We start from the raw sequence: 6,398 nt of genomic DNA, 5'->3' as shown, positions 1-6,398 counted from the left end.
CACGTTGTGACCATCTTATATATACCAGTCTACCCCCAGTCTAGTAATTTCCCGATAATTCACGAAGGTTCGAGAAAGAAGTGGCGTGATGCTAGTCACGTGACCTTGCTAACGCAACAGCATATAATCTTCTCGATTTCCATTAGTATTGAGTATTTCCATTATTAGTATTCCATTTCTATCATATCGTTCATACAAATTTCCAGTTGTCGTCACAGAATAACTAAATAAACACAAAAAAATGCATAAGAGTTTTATTCTTACGACTTTGAAAGGCAGTTCTTTTGTTCTAGACCAATATTATCGTCTACCATTAGAGTAAATAAAACAAGTGACTATTAATTGTTTCTAAATGCCTAAACTGTTAACTCACGTCGAACTAACCAAAAGCATCTGTCTTGCGAACTGTGGTTTTACTTTTAGCCACCACTGTGTAACAAAGCAAAAAGCTGGCGAAGCATTGGAAACTAGTGCAATAAGCCTTAAACTGATGTCTTGTGAAAGAGTAATTATGATCCTACTTCACCAACTTAAAAAGGGGGTTCTCACCATAGCAAGTGGTTATAATCAATTATATTTGTTACAAGTACTAACCTTATTACGTTTTCAACACTATATTATTTATTTAATCCATTAGGGCAGGGGTTTCTAAACTTTCTCAGCACAAGGCCCCTAGAACAGTCTTTATCCTGCCTGAGACACTCTCCCACCTAATGAGCCTATAGATGCTGAGTACCTTAACCGTATTGTGTATTTGTTACAGCCTCGAGGATCCCAAGATGTCAGATTAGGAATCCCTGACTTGGGTTTTCCAAGAAGTAAAAGGAGTATATACTAGCACTCCATACCCACTGTCGACGACGTTTTTTGTACAATACACAGTTCATCAGGCCTGCTGCATGGAATACAACAAACTCAGTAGTGGTAAGAACACCACAAAAACAATTAGCGTGGTGTGAAGACATAAGTGTTAGACCTAATACTAATCTCATCAAAGTGTGAAAAAAAAGGTGCGACAAAAATAAACAAAAAAAAAAAGATTGAGTGTGCAACTTAAAGGAATGAAATCAAAACTGATGGCCAAACTGTTCAACTTGAGACATGATGGTGGGTAAAATAAAAAACGCGGCCTAGCTAACTAATGAATAAATATTTGCTGTAAAATTCTTATCAATGCTATAAGTGTAGCTACCAGTTTGGCCGCCAATTTTGATTTCATTAATTTAAGTCGCACACTCAATCTTTTTTTGGCTGCACCTTTTTTTCACATCTAAGGTGTTTTGATTAGCTATCATGACTTTTTTGTCAATATAAACCAACAAACCACAGCAAGTAAGAAAGTAACATTCAATATTAATCCACATCACCTTTAGGATCGCAACCCCATTATTCAGAACAGACCTTTACTTTACAGAACCAACCGGATTCTTTAAAATATATTGTGGTAGTTTTCCTCTGTAAAACAGTGTTAATAGCTTCCTTTATAGTAACCCCCATGGAATTTAGATTAACAGTTTCTTGTCATCACCCCCATGCAATCGGTAGAACCGTATCAAGCATCATTATTTATGCTATTTGCTTAAGCTAATATCACGTGACGCGAAACGCTCTTTAATTAGAATAATTTTCATAAAATTTAGTAAATTTGGGCTGAAAAGTTGGCAATGAATAATCACTAATATAACCGTCCACCCATAATGATTCTTTTGAAAACTTGAACTAGAAACTGCAAATCTCGTTTGCTTGGCCTAACCTATACTAATGTAGCTGCACGTCCTTTCACCTTATAGTTTTGCTGCTCTCAATCGGCCGTCTTTAATCAGAATGACAAAAAACTAACAATGGTCCACTTTACTCTTAGGTGAAGTTGTACTAAAAATGTTAGACAGATAGCTCACGTGACTTTTGGCGTAGTCGTGCGGAAAATCTATCTTCAAATCTGAGCGGTTTATGTTGAATAACCTTGCAGATGTGTCTTATATTTACACCAAATGAGACTTCTAACTGTAGGTTGTAAAAATCTATCAGAGTACCAAATTTGATTTTCTATCAAATAAAGTTTCCGTACTTTGGTGCGAAGAAAAAAACAGGAAGAAACTGAATCAAAATTGGAGATGTTATATCTCAGGTATTCCTCTATTAATGGATTGCCTTGAAATTTGGTATGCGAAATAAGAGTCCAGTAGAGCACATCCACAGAAAATATTTGATAGTTTGGATTACCACTGTCCGAGATACAGAAGGTGGAAAATCGCTAAACTATCACACCTGTTAATAACACACAGTGTGTCCTGCAGCAGGTTATTTTGGCCGCACGACACACGGCGTGCCTTGATACATGCATATGTTCTCGGGAAAAGTTTGAGGGACCGAATAAAGAATATAGTTCAAAAACTACTGAATATAATCGCGCTTGCTAACAAAAGCAATCCAAAACATTACACTCTATTTACAATTAACCTTTAATACATAATAAGGAACAAATTATGGTCCCTCGGTGAGACAGCGGTAAGTTTACGTACTTACAACGCTAAAATCTAGAGTTCGATATTCCCCTGTTCTCAAACTTCATTTTATGCATGAAGCCACCAGTAGCGTTTCCGCTTAAATATTTTTGAAAACTTAGCGCTGTGCATAAATATCGTGGAAAATCAACTAGTAATCCAGAAAATACTACAGTTTATTCAAAACATTTTATTATACCTTTTACCCTCCCAATGGGTTAGCGGTAAGTTTACGGATTTATGCCAAAATTATGGAGTTTGATTGAATGTTGTGGACAGAGCACAGATAGTCCATTGTGTAGCTTTTCGCTAAATCAAACGATCATAAATTTCGAGCATTTTTTCTGTTCTATTACTAGTAAAATCCATTCTGTTAATTTTTAGCATAAAATATTAAAAAGACGAGTTACAAGACCGAATTAAGATTACAAACTAGCACACATAAAATAATTAGTTAAATACTAGTCTACAGTCTGCTATTATAGGCCTAGGTTCAAGTGTGATCATATCTGCTTAAGTTTTACTTTTACTTTGAATTTAAAAAGTTTGGATTAACATGTTTATTCACAAGAATAAAAAACTTTTATATTGGATTACAAACAAGCACGTGTAGAAAACGTAGATAAGTTTTAAATTGTCCACCCATTCATTGTTATTATTACAAATGTGTGTAAAACCTCAACTTTTATTTTGTATTAAAACAAATTTTCTATCAAATATGTTTATTCGCAAAGAAAGCTAAAATGTGATATTACAAATCAATATATAAACGAAAAAATATCACAACTGCTTTATTTAATTTCCAAAAACAGGATGTCGGTGCCATAAATCGCACTTGTACAACCTTTTAGATGTGTTAACCTTTTTCTTTCCTTTTTTCATATGAGTATCCAGCTCAAGAGCTGGTGCTTTCCCCCCCCCCCCTTTTAATCCATGCGATATTGGATGGTTAATTTGAATGTTGACTAGCTGCCTTTTCTCTAGCATAGATAGTCCTCGAGTAGCTTTGTGCTAATTCCAACAAACTGTTCGGTTTATCTGTTTTTACTCCTTTCACAATGATGAACAAGCATTTAGTCCCAATGTTTAAGATTTGAAGAAAAAAAAACATTTCTAGTAGTTTCAGTAAATTGGGAAATTTCAAAGTATCAGTAGGAAAGCGTTAATAATAGCTATATAGCCAGTATTCAGTAGAAATTATCATGTCGGGAAGCTCAAATAAACTTTGTGCTCTTCGCTCTTTATCAGTCTCACTAACAGATCACTCTGGAAGATGAAACTCTTTCAAAATGTTAAGTTTCTTGGCTCTAAATTTCGAAGGTCCACAACCTCGGTATGCTTGCGGATTGTGTCATCAACCCGAAATCCCTCTTTTATTTTCTCGCACGTGGCCTCATTGTAGAATTCTTTGATGAATTATTTCTTGGTGATTTAGTCTTGATTCGCTTTTGCACCATTTGTTTTCAGATTAATCAATATAGATTATAATAAAATACCTAGAAAATGTTAGAAGTAAGAATTGGTTATGAAATCATGTTTGATTAAAGGTAACATTTTAACAAGTAATTATACAGTCGTATGTAATTAATGATTTTGATAAACATTTCTTCATTAGTCTGATCTTTACTGCCATGATAGTATGACCTAGGTTCTCATAATCAAGATTCTGTGTTGAACTAATTATCCATTCAGAGATGCCCATACACAAACTGTGATATCATCCATAATTAATACGAGTGAGAGGAAGAGAGAATTTCCACTAAGGGGGAAGGGATATCCTAGTGGGTGATTTTGTTTCTGTTACCGACAATATTTCCAAAGTGCATATATAGTAAAGGTTATGCTTTTTCGTTTGTTTGTTTGCTATAATAATTGATCCTCAGAATATTAACGAAGCGTTTGGTTCAGGTTGGAAGAGGATTAGTTTTACTGTGTAATCGATAGTTGTGCATACCAGATATACTTTGCTCATTCCCATTTCTCCATCAGTGTCCATAATTCAACCAATCGATATACTTTGCTCATTCCCATTTCTCCATCAGTGTCCATAATTCAACCAATCGATATACTTTGCTCATTCCCATTTCTCCATCAGTGTCCATAATTCAACCAATCGATATACTTTGCTCATTCCCATTTCTCCGTCAGTGTCCATAATTCAACCAATCGATTTCACATACACGAAATTGGCATCATTAGCCATTGTATTTCTACGCATACCCCCGAAAATCAGAACCACATCACTTTCACAGAGAATGTTGAATGCATAACTTATAAAGTTAAACAAAACTTTCATGTATACGGATTCTGTAGTTGGGAAAGAACAAGTCTGATGATATGTTGTAGGATCTTCGAAAACAAGTAACGTGTAATAAATGCCCAATAAAACCAGTTCTTAAGCACATTGCTTCATCGAAAACCATCTGTTATAACCAGACATGAGAATCTTATAGGTATTTTACAGTCTGAAAATGAGTGAAATTCCTTTAAAAACCACCTTGCTGTTTAGCCTAATACAAAAATGGTTATACACATTTTAGAAGACATGGAAGATTGTTCAAGAGCTTTTTGCGGCCATTTGAAGCAGTTTAAGTGCAACATAAGGAAACAACATTTGGCAGTACAAATCATCGAAGTTCTTTTTTATCATGGATGAAACTGAATGATTAATCGCATCACAGAGTTTTGTATCACTACACACTTTCATGAAAATTTATATATATATACGAGGCTATTTAATAAAATGAAGAGGAAATTATAAGTTGTTTATTTTAGTTAATAAATCAACAAATATATTTCCCAGTCCACTTGCCAATCTACAAATAGTAGTGACATTTAAACTATGTATGCAATATATTGTTGTTACATATTCTATTGTTTGGCGGGTTTGTTTAGGTAATTTTGGAAAAACAATACCAAGTTCAATATTATATAGCGGACCAACTGTTTAATGATTATATATACGCGTTAAGGATTTATTTTCTTTTTCACCATAGATGAAATTGAAAAGAGAATTAGTGACGTAGAAACCTAATACATTGATTGGCCGTACCATCCACTGTGGCCTGCAGTTTCGCCTATTCAAGGCTCATCAGCACAGCTTGGATCAGCAAACCAAAGAAATACTGCCTCTTAATAATTATGAAGTGCATATAATATCTAGTGGGTTTAGAGTCCGTTTACTTCACCATATAATAACTTAGATTAATTTAGGTATGTGATTAATGTTATGACATTTCTTCGAATTCATTATTCAATATTATACACTGGACCAGTCATTTAATGATTGTATGTATGTATTAAAGATTTCTTTTCTTTTTCACCAGAGGTAAAATTGAAATGAGAGGCCCAATGGTATTTCTTTGGTTTGCTGACCCAAGCTGTGGTGATGAGTCTTGAATAGGTAAAGGTGCAAGTCCACAGCAAAGGGGACGGCCAATCAATGAATGTATTAGGCCTCTACGTCACAGATTCTCTTTTCAATTTCACCCCTGGTAAAAGAAGAAAAGAAATCTTTAACATATACGTATATATATTATCATTAAACAGTTGGTCCGTTTTCTAATATTGAATAATGAATTTGACGAAATGTCATAACATTATTCACATACCTAAATTAATTTGGGTAACTATAAGGTGAAGTAAAATGCACTCAAAACCCCGTAGATAATACCAAGTTCAGTCAACTCAACAATAACAGTTAATTTATTTATTCAGTAACGTTTGCTATTGTAGGCCTAATACAATAATAACGTTAAAACAAATTCCTCAATTGATAACAATAAAGTGATTACCTTAGAGAAGTAATAACTCTCACTGAATAAATTTATTGGGCATGTTTTCTCTTAATCAACAACTACTAGATTCCTACAATCTGAATACTTCAAGGAACTA

This window comes from Limulus polyphemus, unplaced genomic scaffold (genome assembly GCF_000517525.1).
Source record: "Limulus polyphemus unplaced genomic scaffold, Limulus_polyphemus-2.1.2 Scaffold6739, whole genome shotgun sequence".
Taxonomy (NCBI): Eukaryota; Metazoa; Arthropoda; class Merostomata; order Xiphosura; family Limulidae; genus Limulus; species Limulus polyphemus.
The sequence above is the reverse complement of the archived record's forward strand: the minus strand, read 5'-3'. Positions refer to the sequence as shown.